Source organism: Brassica rapa, chromosome A03 (genome assembly GCF_000309985.2).
Source record: "Brassica rapa cultivar Chiifu-401-42 chromosome A03, CAAS_Brap_v3.01, whole genome shotgun sequence".
Taxonomy (NCBI): Eukaryota; Viridiplantae; Streptophyta; class Magnoliopsida; order Brassicales; family Brassicaceae; genus Brassica; species Brassica rapa.
Window position 1 is genome coordinate 36,441,158 of NC_024797.2, and position 17,175 is coordinate 36,458,332.

Below are 17,175 nucleotides of genomic sequence, written 5' to 3' on the forward strand. Positions count from 1 at the left end.
TCGCGGAAGATTCCGTTCTCCGATGGGAGCACCTGGCTCTCCTTGCTGCTGTGCAGCGAGTTCAGCTGCTTGCTGAGCAGCTTGTTATTGATTTTTGATGGTCTGTTGCATTTGTTGTTGCATAAGCGCCATTGCCGCAGTGAGATCATCCTGAATGCCGTGATCACCCATGATGGTGTTGGTCGGCCTTTGTCTGTTCTGTCTATCTAACCTTGCGAGGTGTTCGTTGGTGAGTGAATGTAATTCTCCTTGTGCGTTTCTCCGAGTATGCCTACTGGTCATGCACCTGGAACATTCGCTGCAACGAAAAAGGGTAAAGCAAGTTAGATGTTATAGACTAAGTAGATTACCGAAAATCAAAGGTAAATTTCTGGTCCCCGTCGCAACGGCGCCAAAACTTGATACACTAAAACTGAACATTTCTTACTGTCAAGTTAACAGTGATTATTGTAGTATTTATGATTCAATCCAGAGGACCAGTCTACACTTTAATTCTATTAGTTTTCTACCAAGCTAAAACTCAGGAGGGTGTAAGATTGGTTTTTGAGAGTAAACGAGAATGACAATTATAATAATATAAAATCAAGGATTAAAAGAGATGTCTCGGGTTTCACCTCGGATGTCAATACTGAACCAAACAATTATTCGAGCACAAGATAGCACAATCTAGAACACTCAGATACAACAGTCCACTGTCGTGGTAGTGCTCCCTTTGCAGGATCAAACCGGACTCCTAAGCTCTCGCTTGGGTCCAGGTAGATCGCAAGCCTTAGAGATCAAGTCCGATAGGTTCATCTAGCACCCTAGCATCTACTTTCGTGACTAGGGATGCTAGACTCATTTACCAAATGCGCAAACTGTTCTACAACACGGTTAATGAGAAGACTAAGTCTTAGATCTAGCAATAAGTGATCAGTTTAAAGCAAGCATTAAGAACTGAATAAATGAAGACACAATAAGATTGCTTATCTATGTTTAGCTCATGCGACTAACATCCTAGAACCCTAGACAAGCCAACTGACTACTCAGTCATGGAGCAAGATAACGAAGACATAATAACTGAATGATACTGCATGAAAATTCAAAGAGAAACAAATAGGGTTCATGATAATCTTCTTGGCGAGAAAGGTAGCCGTCTCCCTTACAATTGCAAATCGTAAAAAGGTGTCTAGGTCTCTTGCAAAGACTAGCGTACGAAATAAAGCAAGTGAAAGAGGCGCTTATAAGGAGGCACCATCGACTTCTGAGGTAAGAAAGGTGATTAGGGTAAATCTTCCAAAGATATGCAAGTTTCCATAATTTTCGGGATCAGTCCGTCTGACCGTATGATTGCTCCTACGGGATCACTCGTCTGACTGCTCCACGTGATTGCTCTGAGAGGAAATGACTCCAATTCTTGCATCTTTCTTCATGCACCTTCCTTCAACTCTTTAGCCTACTCAAGACCTGTAATGACTCAAAACAACTAGAAAAACTCGATAAAGACTTGAAAACCAATTGGGAAGCATATGCACAATAGTGTCAAAAACACTATATATCAACCTACAGGTGATACGACTACTGAATTGGAAAATCCTAACTGAGCTCCTACATCACGCACATAATCATCTTGTTGCTTTGTTTCTGATAAACAAAGGATGTTCATGAGATATTTGCGGTCTATCTCCTTCAGGCGTCAAACTGTCAAGTCTGTGCCCAATCCTCGACAGTTCCAGCAGGCTGTCCTCAAGGTGGAAGAGGTTGTTCTGGGCCCACCGCGCCTCACACCTTGCCAGACTCAGACATGTCTGTTCCATCACCACTGCTCTCTTCGCTATGCTCTACCCCCATTTATCTTCTTACGCTTGGCATTGTGAGCTCCACTTGTTTCACTCTTCTCAGCTTGAGAAAACTTCATTGTGTTCCCATTATCGCTTGTGAGTCAAGCTTTCCGCTTTAAACCTGCTTTGTCTTCATTAGGCTTGTGGAAATGTTGTCCAAACAAATAGGGATGGTTGTACATCTCAGCTCGATTCACATCAGAAGAAAACATAGTATGTTTTCCTTCTCCACTCCAAAAATACTCATCATCTGCTTCCTCCTCAATCTCCCTGATGTTCCTTTCATACTCTTCCTGCTCTGGATCCTCAGGTTCAGCGTCTGCCTTCACGTTTTGCATCTCTGCCTCCACATTTTGTCCGTCAACCACATTACCGCCAGCAGCTACATTTTCATTTGCATCTTTATTAATCTCCTCAATGATAACAGCTTGATTTGGAATGATCTCTATGTCCGCATCATCGTCCCCAGTGATCATACCACACGTCTCACAGAATCCGCAAAGTCTCTCGTACTGGAGTTTCCGAAGGGTGTTAACACCTGGTGAGAATTGGAAATTCCTCTGAAACTTAAGAGGATTATTGACATTCCAATTCAACTGTACCCGTACCCGTACCCTGACAAAATCCAAACGGCTACCAACCTCCTCATTGTAATCCATTTGGATGTACTCTCCTAGAGAGCGAGAAATGTGAACAATAACCTCTCGGTTCATGATTTGGAGTGGGATTTCTCTTATTTGGATCCATAAAGGAATGTAGTTTAACATTTGCATATCTATTAGCGGAGTCCATCTATGGAGCACGAGCATACAATCCGAAAAACGCCCAAGGTCCTTTCTGATCACCGTGTCCATAGCTTCCTCAGACAGAAACACGAACTAAAATCGTCTGCCTTCAATGACTCTTCATCGAACCAAATCCTCAAATCCCCAATTTATTGGCATCGATGCAACAATTTCTCTTAGGTTTTGTTTATGCAGCATTACTGGACGCCCAACCGGAATAAATATGTTCTCTTCTTCGACTTGACGTACCACTGCCGGTGGCAACACAAATGGAGCATCTGCAGCAACGAGGTTTATGTCTTGTAACGCTGTCCGAATATTATAAGCCATCAAATTCAGAAAAATGAAAGATCTCTAGGGCCAGTATAAGAATTTTGATAAGAGAGTTGAAAGGTATGTATAAAAATCCAACCTTTCTTTCTTCTGTATATACACATTCAACCCACCGAGCGAACTGCTTCGAAACCACTTCATCACGATTGCCTCTTGTAAACAACGTGGGGATATACAACATCGTGGCCGATTTCTGAGGAAACCAACCCTTTGTTATCAATATCATCATCAACCACCCAGATAGTGGCGAGAAATTGAAGAAATTGGAATCGTTTTATTATCGCTTTTTTTGTCTTTCTCATCGTTGTAAGTAGACACATTTTCTTTATCTATTATATTTTGTCACTTTCTTCTTATAGAATCCTTAACTTCCAAATATTTACAAAAATGATATTATTATTTAATTTGTTTTTGTTTTTAGAATACCAACCATAAACACCTAAACCATTTTTTATTTACAACAGTGACACAATCATCAATTTCTTCAACAAACATGACCAACCAATTTAGAGCTCTTAAAGCTCAAACATTGAATTTTAATCTTCTTTTTTCCACTCTACACCAAAAAAACTTTTTGTGAGAAAATGGTGTGTGATCCAGCTCGACGTCTTCAGATGGGCTTGAGCCCAAAGCGCAACCTACAAGAGTTAAGAGAAGCAGCAAGGAGATGGGCCTTGGGGAGAAATAAAGGAAGCAGGCCCAAGAGGAAGTCGCTTACTCTTTATAAGAAAAAGATAAGGTTGGTACGTAACAACCTTGATCTTCTTCTTCATCGCCAGCTCTCTGTTACGAGATTCCTCCATTGTTAGCTAGAGAGCTGAGCTTCTGTAAACACTATAAACACAAAGGAGATAGTGAATTACCAGGTCCCGATCCTGAAGGAGATGTACCTAGTCCATTGACAGGGAACTCTAAAACTTGCTTGTGTCTTACGCTTACTTTCTTGCTTTCATTCTTCTACGGTTATACACACGAGTGAACGGAGTCGCGATCTGATCAACCGTGAGAGTACCTGAGAGAAACGAACACGAAGAAAAGCGTTAGAACAGAGAATCAATCAAGTTGATACGAAGCAAGAGGCGATCGAATCTTCTACAATTGGTATCAGAGCTCTGGTTAGAGCTATAGAGGAAGATCCGAGGGTGGACGACGGGGCGAGGAGGTGTTATAAAGGAAGGAGTCAAGATCGACACAAGGATCGATCAATAACTAGAGATCTCGCTCGATAAAGAAAGTTTCAAGAACAAACTCATCTTTCTCGAGAGAATAGAGGATTGATACTGTGATTGTTGGGAGTTTGCTGTGGAGCTGTCGTTGAGTTATCTGCAGGTAACAGAAGACAAGGAAACTTGCAGCGAAACAAGATGGACCCAACGCGAGGAAAATTTGAGATCGAAAAGTTTGAATTGTAAAGGAGACTTTGGACTCTGGAAGTTCAAGATGCTGGCTCAGCTCGAGATCCAGGGCTTACTATCAGCCTTGAAAGAAGAAGAGACACTACAACAGTAGATGGGAAACAAGAGGAAGAAGAGGATGTAAAGAAGGATCCTAAGATGGCAGAGAAAGACTTGCGAGTTCGAAGTTTACTCAGCATTTGCTTAAGCGATGTGATTTTGAGGAAAATCATGAACGAACCTACAGCTCTAGGAATGTGGAAGGCATTAGAGAGGGACTATCAGACGAAGTCACTGCCAAACAGAATATACTTGAAGAAGAAATTTTCTTGCTTCAAGATGGAGGAGGAGAAACCTATGGAAGAAAACTTTGATCAGTTCTTGAAGTTGGTCGCAGATTTAGCCAGTATCAAGATCGACATTTCAGATGAAGATCAAGCGATCCAGTTGCTATCAGGACTGCCATCAGCATATGAGCAACTCGTCCACACCTTACAGTATGGAACAGGAAGAGACACCCTGACAGTAAACGAAGTCATAACAGCCGCTTACTCCAAAGAGGTGGAGTTGAAGCAGAAGGGAGGAAACTCGAAAGGAAAGACATCAGAAGGGTTATACACTGAGTCAAGAGGGAGGTCTACAACAAGGAACGACTCTAGAGGAAACAAGCCGTGGCACAACAAGTTTGGAAACAAATTTAGGTCGAAGTCTAGAGGCAAGTCCAACGGGAAAAATGACAAGACTTGTTGGATATGCGGAAGCGACAGTCACTGGAAAAGAGACTGCCCAGAAAGGAAGAAGCTTGCTCTAAATGAAAGACCTCAAGGATCAGCAAATGTTGCCACAAATCTACCAGGACCAGTGGCACTAACAGCAAGTCTAACTGTGTCACAAGACGAGTGGGTCCTGGACTCAGAGTGTACATTTCACATCACCCCTAGGAAAGAGCTGTTATCAGAGTTTGAAGAATTTGATGGTAACAAAGTCATGATGGGAAACAATACATATTGTATGGTTCGTGGAATGGGAAAGATAACCATTGATAATCTAGACGGATCAATGGTTACTCTAAGCAACGTGAGGTACATTACGGAAATGGAGAGAAATCTAATCTCCTACGGTCAACTAGAGCAATCAGGATGTAGCTACAAGGGACAAAACTACATGATTCACTTCTATAAAGGAGAGAAGAAGGTCCTCTCAAAAGAAACAGTGGATCTAACAAAGAGATGGCACACGCGGTTAGCTCACATGAATCACAGATCAATGGAAACATTAGCAAGGAGGGGGCTCATTAGAAAGGAAGAGATTGGGAAGTTAGAGTTCTGCGAGGCATGCGCAATGGGAAAATCTCACAAGCAACGATTCAAAAGAGCCAAACATACCACCAAAGAAGTCCTGGAATATGTTCATACTGATCTCTGGGGATCTCCAACAACAACAGAGAGCTTATCAGGGGCTCATTACTTCCTAACTCTAACTGATGATTTTTCTAAAAAGGTTTGGATATTTTTCCTCAAAACTAAAGATGAAGTGTTTACCTATTTTGCAGATTGGAAACTACTTGTAGAAAATCAAACAGGAAAGAGGATAAAATGCTTGAGGACTGACAACGGACTAGAATTCTGCAATCAGAAGATGGACAAGCTATGCAAGGAGTCTGGAATCAAACGCCACAAGACGTGTCCATACACTCCACAGCAGAATGGGGTTTCAGAAAGGATGAATCGCACAATAATGGACAGGGTCAGAGCAATGCTAAATGAGTCAGGTTTAGATGGAAGCTACTGGGCAGAAGCAGCCTCAACAGCTGTATATCTGATAAACCTATCACCTAATGCATCCATCGACTTCGAAGTACCAGAGGCAAGATGGATGGGGAGAGATCCAGAGTATGGTCACTTGAGGAGTTTTGGTTGCATATCATATGTGCATCAAGTAAAGGAGAAGATTAACCCAAGAGCCGCAAGAGGAATCTTCTTAGGGTACGCACAAGGAACAAAGGGATATCGCGTGTGGCTACTTGAAGAAGAAAAGGTGGTTATTACTAAAGATGTAGTATTTAACGAAGATAGATTCTTCAAGGATCTAGAGAAGATGAAAGATCAGGAAGTGATACACAGAGAAACAGAGTCAACACCAACAAAGAAGAGAGTTACTTTCAGTAGCAAGCTAGAAGAATTTGAAGAAGAAGAAAGTTCAAATTCAGGTGGAGTTGACGAGACACAAACCCCCAAAGTTCAGGAGACAACAGAAGAAGAGTTGGGATCGGAATCAGACTCTGAGACAGAAGAAACTCAGACACAGGAGCTAGATAATTACTTACTAGCAAGGGACAGAGAAAGAAGGATTATTAAACCACCTTCGAAGTTCGAAGATGCGGATTACTTGGCATATGCTTTGTCTAGTGCTGAAGATTTGGAACTAGAAGAACCAAGAAGCTATGCAGAAGCAAGACGAAGCAAAGACTGGAGGCTTTGGACAGGAGCATCAGATGAAGAAATGATATCTCTGGAGAAGAATGAAACTTGGATTCTTGTAGAAAGACCAAAGAACCAGAAAGTTATCGGCTGTAAGTGGATTTATAAGCTAAAGCCTGAGATTCCAGGAGTTGAGCCACCGAGGTATAAGGGCAGGCTAGTGGCAAAGGGGTATGCGCAGATAGAAGGAATAGATTACAATGATGTGTTTGCACCGGTGGTGAAACAAGTTTCTATTCGCATACTCCTCTCAGCTGTGGTAAACTATGATCTAGAGCTAGAACAACTCGACGTGAAGACAGCATTTCTACATGGAGTACTAAAAGAAAGGATCTACATGGATCAACCGGAGGGATACGTCGAGAAAGGAAAAGAAAAGATGGTATGTCTCCTGAAGAAATCACTCTACGGACTTAAGCAGTCACCAAGGGAATGGAATCATAGGTTTGACACCTTTATGATGAAACAAGACTACAGGAGGAGTGAATACGATCCATGTGTGTACATGAAAGGATCAACAGTAGAAGATATGGTCTACTTGTTAATCTACGTTGACGACATGCTAATAGCAGCTAAGCAGAAGAGTAAGATTCAAAGACTGAAAGACCAACTAAGCACGGAGTTTGAAATGAAGGATCTAGGGCCCGCGAGGAAGATCTTAGGAATGGATATTCTAAGAAACAGAGCTAGTTGTTCTCTAGTTCTATCACAGAAGGACTATCTAAAGAAGGTTTTGAAGACCTTTGGAATGGATGAGTGCAGAGCAGTAAGTACGCCGCTTGGGTCACAGTTTAAACTAAAATCTGTAACTCAGGATGATGAGGCAGAGCAGACGAGAGGTATGGAAGACATACCGTACACCAGCGCAGTAGGAAGCCTCATGTATGCAATGGTTGGTTCTAGGCCTGACCTTGCTTACGCGGTTGGAATGGTTTGTCGGTTCATGAGCAAACCTGGAAAGGATCATTGGTTAGCAGTTAAATGGATAATGCGATATGTAAAGGGAGCTTTGGATTTAAACTTAACTTTCATGAAGGATGAGAAGTTCGAGGTCAGAGGATATTGCGACTCTGATTATGCAGCAGATTTGGACAAGAGGAGATCAATTGCGAGCTACGTCTTCACTGTAGGAGGAAACACAGTGAGCTGGAGGTCCTCGCTGCTCAAAGTCATCGCACTGTCCACTACGGAAGCTGAATACATGTCATTATCTGAGGCAATCAGAGAAGGAATTTGGTTAAAGGGTATTTGCGAAGAGTTGAAGCTAAGTACAGGAGAGATTGAAGTTCACTGCGATTCTCAAAGTGCGATCTACCTATCGAAGAATTTTGTCTACAGAGAAAGATCTAAGCACATGGCAGTGAAGTATAATTTCATACGGGAGATCATAGCAGATGGAGTGGCAAAGGTTCTAAAGATACACACGTCAATCAATCCAGCAGATATGTTAACTAAAACCTTACCAGTAGAGAAGTTCAGCGGGTGCCTTACTCGTCTGAAGCTACTGGAAGCTTGAGCAAGAAGGTCGCTGGTCACCTTTGGAACTGAGAAGGTGACGGAGGAGCCGAATTGAGTCTCGGAAGTCAGAGAGACTAGTGGAAAAGGCCTGAAGGTTCGCTGAAGAAATACAAGCGAAGGAGTGAGGACAAACAAGGCTAGAACCAGGATCGGGAACATTCGAAAGGCGTGTAAGAGGTCTGTCGGAGCAGGAAGACATGGCTGAGCACTTTCGATGGTCGGATTGCGAGTCGTCGGTGGAGTCGCACACCAAGGTGGAGATTGTGAGAAAATGGTGTGTGATCCAGCTCGACGTCTTCAGATGGGCTTGAGCCCAAAGCGCAACCTACAAGAGTTAAGAGAAGCAGTAAGGAGATGGGCCTCGGGGAGAAATAAAGGAAGCAGGCCCAAGAGGAAGTCGCTTACTCTTTATAAGAAAAGGATAAGGTTGTTACGTAACAACCTTGATCTTCTTCTTCATCGCCAGTTCTCTGTTACGAGATTCATCCATTGTTAGCTAGAGGGCTGAGCTTCTGTAAACACTATAAACACAAAGGAGATAGTGAATTACCAGGTCCCGATCCTGAAGGAGATGTACCTAGTCCATTGACAGGGAACTCTAAAACTTGCTTGTGCCTTACGCTTACTTTCTTGCTTTCATTCTTCTATGGTTATACACACGAGTGAACGGAGGCGCGATCTGATCAACCGTGAGAGTACCTGAGAGAAACGAACACGAAGAAAAGCGTTAGAACAGAGAATCAATCAAGTTGATACGAAGCAAGAGGCGATCGAATCTTCTACACTTTTTTTCCTATCATTTCCACTCCAGTTTCATCTACTCTCAAAAGTCATAACTTATTTTCAAAAAACACAACTTTCATTTGGTGATTCTTCCATAAGAAACATCAAACCTTCTTTTATTTTGCTGATATCCAAAGATTGCAAAGTATAAAAGTCTGGAAATGAGCTTACATTGGAAAATGTAACTTTTACATAATATTCAGATCCTTGTAGTGACAGTGGACTTCTCTATATGTCTATGCTTATTCATAGACTTACTATGTTGTATGTATGTATTTAATTTTGCAATTGACTATTTGTTTTTTGTACACCGCAAACTTCAGTAGAAATATACGCCTTTACCTTTAAAAAAGAATTAGTAGACTTATAGAAAAGTCTAAATATATAAGGTTAGTTTTGCATTTGACCAAATTTTTTATTTTCATAGCATATTTTAGATGAAGTCTGTATATAACAGATTTCACATGTAGTTTGCTGTATTATATAATATTCAGATCTGAAAAATATGTACATTTTAAAAAAATTGAAAATAGATTTAAATATGAAAAAAACTTCAAATTATATTTTTGAGGAAAAATAGTTGCAAATATTTGAATATAAACACAAAATACAGATTTAACAAATAAAATTTTAAATATTATATTGGGGGGGGGGAGAGATGGAAAAGCATATAAGAAAATAACTACAAAATAACATAAAATTAAACATAATACAAAAAAATAAAATCATATTTTAGTAGATTTCAAATGAAATCTACTAAAAACTTATGGTTTAGTCGTTTTTGAAGTCTACTAGCCTTAACTTTTAAATAGACTTCATTAAAAGTCTAATGTATCAGATAATTTTCAGATTTAATATGTACATTTAAAAAATGTGAAAATAGCTTCAAATATAAAATATATAAGCTAAAATATCAAAAACATAGAGTTTTAGTCTATAATTTTATTTGAATATAAATACAAAATACACATTTCAAATTTATAGGTCTAAAATTATAAATCTTACATTTTTAGGAGGATGAGATGAAAAATAAAATAAAATTATGAGAAAAACATAAGAAGAAAAAAATTCTAAAATCATTTTAGTAGACTTTATCAGAAGTTAGAAGTCTGCTTAAAAATAATAATTTAGAAGTCTACTATAACGAATAATTTTTAGATATGAAAAAGTAAAATAATATAACTTGTAAGGTAAAATAGTAGCAAAGCAAAATCATAAAGTTTTAATCTATAACTCTACTTGAATATAAACACAAAAATACGTATTTAAAATCTATAGATCTTACATTTGTGGGAGGAGATGATGAAAACCATGGAAGAGAATACATATAAAATAAGATAAAATTATGAGAAAAATAAGACAAAATATTTAAAATCAGAGTTTAGTAGACTTTTTATCAAGTATGATTAAATTTCAATTTTTTCTCACAAGTGAATTGAAGCTACTAGCCTTAAATTTTAACTAGAAGTCTACTGTAACGTATATTTCATATATAAAAATTTTTAGATTTAGAAAACATTAGTTTTTAATTTGAAAAACTTCAAAAACAGAATTAATATGATAAAATTGTAGCAAAATATACACTTAGAGTTTAAATCTATAACCTTATTTGGATATAAACACAAAATACACATTTAAATTATATAAATCTTTAACATATATTTTTGAAAGGGAAATATGAAAACCATTAATGAAATACCTACGAAAACAAGATAATATTGTAGTTACTATATGCATCAATATTGAGAACAAAAAAGTATAACAAATAAATTTGATAATAATTCTGTAAATAGTGTTTTATTCACTAATAAAAAACTAATATGTTATTTTATTTGTGGTATTTGTTTTCCTTCTAATGTGAATTATATGTTTGAATAATAATGCTTTGATACAGTTTAGCACATAAGCATGCATGGTATTACTAAGAACCTGTCTTCGATAGATGCTCGCAGCATGATGTATAGTTTGTGAGATGGAGCCCAATATCATATGGTCGAATTAACTATAACAAAAATTCATCAAAAATTTAACAATATGTTTATCAGATTCTTTTTTGCTGAATCTTCGTTCTGAACACTAATTCTGATGAATTATCGGAAATCCACTAAAAATATTTTTCAAAAAAAAAAATCATCAAAAATATGTCATTTTGTCGAATTATCAATGATTTAGTCCTGGAAGTGAGTTAACGTGTAATGGTTAATCCTAATTGTGGTGATTCTTTTTTTTTTTTTTGAGTGATTCTTGTTTATAGAATTTGTTATATACTCCATCGGTTTTAAAAAGATATATTTAGAAAAAAAATTGTTTCACAAAGATATATATTTTATGTTTTTTATGAAAAAATATAAACTTCAAAAAAATTAATTGATTTTATTGAATTACTATTGGTTAAAAGATATTGAAAATTAAAAATTACAGAAAATGATACATTTATTATATTAATTTAATTTGTTTTTTAAATATATGTGAAAACGTTAAAAAATCTATTTTTATGAAACGGAAAGAATATACAGCATGTCAAATTTATGAAAACCGAATAGAGCAAATTAGCTCAATATACTAAACAAGGTGGAATATCATATAATAGGGGGAAAATGGTAATGATGGGGGGAAGAAAATTGGGGGGAAATAATGTATGGAATGCAAATATGGTGGATTTTGTGTGTAGGGAGTGCAAATTCTCAACCGAATATTCGTTGCCAAAACGAAAAAAACATCTCGTTCAGTTCAATCACAGGAGGTCCAAATTAACTAATACTAAAATTATATTGATGGGAAAGTGTAATCATCAGTGTTACCTTCTTCTTCCGTCGTTGATATTTGAAATTGTCTACATTGCCCTCTACAAGTCGTATATAGACCTGTTTTGGACTTATCCACTCTTTAAATAATTGTTTGTTTGTTTATCTTATTTAATAAAAGTTTTGATATCTAATGACCTCATATGTTTCCAAAAATCGATGTAAAGTGCCAATCAATAAGAAAGACCAGAATTGATTGGTCAGTTGGTAAATCCTTAATAGTTAATTGTGTCACCTAAAATTTAATATGGGTTCCACCTTAGAGTAAATTACTATACGAGCATCAATAAGAACCAGAAAAGAGCATTTTGGATGTTTCCACTATTTTATTAGTTTGACTTTTATAACTTTGAAAAGAAAATTATTCAAAGCACAAGGTTTCTTAGTTTCTTCTGCTCTTCTTCTCTTGTCAACTGTCTCTTTTTGGCCTTATTTTCAAAACCAGCAGCCTATCAAGAAACTTGTTCATATACTATACAGTGTTCTAAAAGATGTTGGTTTCTAGTTGGAAACAAAATCGAGTTAGATGAAGATATCTGTGATGTAAACTTCACAATTCTATTTTGAATAAACTAGTAAATCAACATCTAGAATCTAGTACTAGAATAAGAGATATGATTAAATTTTGGGTGTTTTTCAAAACCAACCCATATTTTCAAGTCAAACCCAAAACCAACCCCTTTTTTTTTTGTCCATACTATTCATCAATAAAATTTCCATACTATCCTTATGTTTTTGAATTATTCACAAAATTGCCATTTTTATTTATTTTTTTATTAATTTCGAAATTAGCAAAAAATCAAATACACCCTAACCATTTCTTCTTATTTACAAAAATGCCATCATCATCAATTTTTCCAACCACCATGAACCACCATTTTTGAGCTCTAAAACTCTAGAATTCAATTTTCAACCACTTTTTTCTCATTATAACCCAAAAAACTTCATTTCCTCTCATCTCCTCTACATTTCCATCTAAAAAACTCTCATAACTATCATTTTCATAATCACAAACTTCATATTTTCGAGTTTCTTCATTAGTGAATCGTTAAAGATGCTTCTTTTTGCTCATATTTGGAGTTTGGATGGTTGAAAAGGTTGGAAACGAGCTTTACACATGAAAAATGTAACAATTTACATGGTTTTTGTTCTTTTTCAGATCTGTGTCGCGACGGTAGACTGTTTTGTATGTCTACGCCTCCGTGGAGACTTACGATGCAGTCTATTTGTCAACACACGGGTTAGTTTTGCAATTGACCAGACAAATTTTTTTTTCTAACGCAGACTTTCCCAGTAGTCTCCGTCTTTACCTTTGACAACAAAAATAAAACTTTCGGTAGATTTACTAAGACGTCTACCTAAAAGAGGTTAGTTTTTCATTTGACCGAACTTTGACTTTTCAAAATAGACTTCAACGGAAGTCTACAAAATGTAGACTGCCAACGAAGTCTATAAAAGGTTAGTTTTGCATTTGACCAAAAGTTTGACTTCGTGGAATAGGTTAGTTTTGTGTTTGACCAAAAAGTTTAAAAAGCAATCAAAAATTTATTAAATTGTAGACTTCATATGCAGTCTTCTTATCTTAAAAAAAAATGTAGACTGCGTACAAAGTCTACTTTTTTATTTTGGTCAAATGCAAAACCAACCCGTCGGATTTGAGAGTAGACTTCACAAGAAGTCTACACACCCGTAAACGTTCATTTTAATCTACTGATTTGAAGTCAAACTTGGTCAATTGCAAAACTAACCTCTTTCAAAAAAATTCAAACATATAGACTGCATATGAAGTCTAGTTCTGAAAGTCAAATCTTGGATGAATTTTGGTCAATTGCAAAAAGTAACATTTTTAAATTGTAGACTAAAATGAAAGTCTACATGTACAAAATTACAACTTTTATTCAACTATAGAAAGCAACCCGTAAAATGGTCAATTGCAAAAACCAACCCAAAGAGTAGACCTATTTGACAGTCTACGTTTGTAAACTGAAAAGAACGTCAACATCTTCAGAGACTAAATATTAAGTCTTCATAGAAAAATCTATAAAAATGTGAATTTGTGTATTATTCATTAAAAATTTTCTAGTTTTTTTTGTTTGACAGTGTGTGTTAGTTAATCCTAATGGGTTTGAGTGATTTTGAAAAGAATTTTTTTTTATAATTATGAAGGTATAATTCATTTGATTTGACAATGTTGTTAGCTAATAATTGTAGACGTATGTCTAAGTCTTCGTTTATAGTTTTGCTAGTAAGGCTGAGCTTGTTTCAAAGCTGAAGTCGGTGACTGTGGAATATAAATTTACATTTTCAGCATATAAGACAACAAAAACTCTGTATGTGGCTAAGTGTCGTGTTCAAGGATGTGGTTGGAAACTTAGATCGAGTGTGAAGCATGGGCCAAAGACATTTTGGGTGACAAAATATTCGAAAAGGATGAAGAATCAGAAATGTTGAAGAATGTTCCTTGTGCATGATGGCTGTACACATGGTAAACTTCTTGAAATGACACAAGAAGATTATGATCTGGACAACAAAATTGAAAAGATGGTGCTAACCTATTCCTTACCAAACATCATTTAAAACAAATGACTCCGAATAGGAATATACTCCTCTTATGCCTGTCACGAATAATCGACAAGTACGGAACTTGATCGAGTTATCTAAGACACACTTTGTACGCCTTTGTGTATCAAGCCTGCGCCAATACACTAAAATTTTTTGGATTAACTATATGTTAAATAATAAGTGTAGACATTTTTGTAAATCTACAAATGTAGACTGCAGTTGAAGTCTACGTCGTAAATTCTATTAAAAGTGTATTTGTGTATTATTGATCATATTTTTTCATAATTTAATTATTTTACAGTGTATGTTAGTAAAATTTTAATGGTCTTGGATGAATTTCACAATTTAATGTGTTATAATTATACACTTGATACTTATTGCAAATTGTTTTGATTAGTGTTATTCTTGAAAATTTTTGAGAAAATTTTGTATAGATTTTCTTCTTCTCACATGTGTGTTAGTTATTATTTTAGCTTATGGTGGTTTTACTTGTTTGGTTGGTTAGATCTTGTGAAAAAATTGATATCTAACAAAAAAATTAATAATATCATACAAGTGAAAACAACTAAAAATGAATACAATGTTTATAGATTATGCATTAAAAAATTATTTAAAAATTAATATTTTATTATGAAAGTTATTACAGAGCAATATATTAAAAAGTATTCTTGAGTATGTTTGATTTTTCATAATCTTGATGCTTCAAATAAAGTCTTGGAAAAAGTACCTGCAAAATAAGATAGAGTTATGAGAAAAACATAAGATAAAAAATGAAATCATATTTTAGTAGACTTTTTATTAAGTCTACGTAAAGTTATTGTTTAGTAGACTTTAGTTGAAGTCTACACTAATGAAAAAATTTCATATCTAAAAGTGTGCATTTAGAAAATTTGAAAATACTTTGTTCTTGAAAATATTTCAAAAATGGTTTTTTGTCATCCTTGTAACAAAGCAAAAAGATAATGTATGAATCTATAAATTTAGTTCATTATAAACACAAAATATCTTATAATGAATATATGGAAAGCTTACATTTTTGGGAAGATGATTTGAAAACATTGGAAGAGAATACCTGCAAAATAAAATAAAATTTTGAAAAATAAGAAAAAAATTAAAATCATATTTGAGTAAACTTCTAATGAAATATGCTTAAAAGTCAAGGCTAGTAGACTTCATTTGAAGTCTACCAGCCGTAAGTTTTAAGTAGATTTCAAATGAAGTCTACTTTATCAAAAAAAAATAGATCTGAAAAATAATACATTAAAAATATGAAATAAGTTTAAATCTAAAAAACTTTTAAAAATATGATTTAATAGACAAAATAGTTATAAATTAAAGACATATTAATATGAATTTTAATATGTAACTTTATTTGAATATAAATACTAGAACACATATTTTAAATCTATAGATGTAAACCTTACATTTCTAGGAGGAGAAGAGAACAACTGTGGAAGAAAATACCTGCAAAATAAGATAAAATTATTAAAAAACATAGAAAAAAATTTAAAGTCATAATTTTGTAGACTTCCAATGAAGTCTGCTTAAACTTTGTGGTTTAGTAAACTTCATATGAAGTCTGCAAGCTTTAGTAAACTTCTTTAGAAGTCTACACTGTCTGATAATTTTCAGATCTGAAAAAAATCTATATATTTTGAAATGTGAAAATAATTTTAAATCTGAAAATACTTTACATAATAGAATTTATAAGGTAAACTAGTAGCAAATTAATGTAGAGAGCTTGATCTATAAATTTATTTGAATATAAACATGTAAATACATATTTAAAATCTATTAATCTAAAACTTACATTTTTAGAGGAGATGATGAAATCCATGAGTGATAATACCTACCAAGAAAATATAATATTGTGAGAAATAAACATAAAAATACACATTTAAAATCTATAGATCTAAAACTTACATTTTTTAAAGGAGAAGATGAAAACCATGAATCATAATATCTAAAATGACAAGATAATATTGTGAGAAAGACTTGAGAAAATTTTAGAGAGAAAGAAGATAATGAGAGAGATTTAGAAACAATTGAGAGAATTTTAGAGAGAAGAGAGAAAGTTTTAGAGAGAAGGGAGAGAGTTTTAAAAACTTGTGCAACCACTTTATAGAGAGATTAAATAAATTTTGTTTATATAGGGAGACAAAAATGTAACTAGGTTAAAATTTACGATACTGTAGACTTCGTTTGAAGTCTACTAAAATTAAAATTTTGGAGTAGATCTTACTATAACATAGTAGATCTTTTTGGAAGTCTACTATAATAATTTAATTATTGTTGTTTATTCTTTATTATTTTAATAATTTTAATATATGATTTATTAAATTTATTTCTTTATTTTTTAATAGTTATAGTATATGATTTCACTTTTTTATTCGTAAGGAACTTAACTTAGTTTAAATATAATGATTTTTTGTAAAACAAATTGAAAACTATAGACTGAAAAAGACGTCTTCAGATAAATAGACTTTATTGTAGGTCTACGAAACCCTAAACCACAAATATTAAACCCTAAATGTTTTGCTTGATAATCAAAAAGTCTCATTTATACAAAATATAAACTACTAAACATTAATATGCAGATTTAAGTTAATAAAACAAAAAAAAAAACAAAATCTAAAATCTAACCATATGAAATCAACTACTAAAAGACATAACATGTTAGAACCTTTTGTTTCTAA

The 17,175-nt window shown here is 34.9% G+C and overlaps 1 protein-coding gene across 1 annotated transcript in view; it reads right to left on the minus strand.

Annotated features, from left to right (window-relative positions):
• LOC117132750 (serine-rich adhesin for platelets-like) overlaps nucleotides 1-3,494 on the minus strand; it is a 44,666-nt gene extending 41,172 nt beyond the window's left edge. Inside the window, exon 1 of the mRNA XM_033287681.1 lies at nucleotides 1,543-3,494. The gene's annotated coding sequence lies outside the window, so the exon portion shown is untranslated. The remainder of the gene's footprint in view (nucleotides 1-1,542) is intronic.
• Between the last annotated feature and the right edge of the window lie 13,681 nt (nucleotides 3,495-17,175).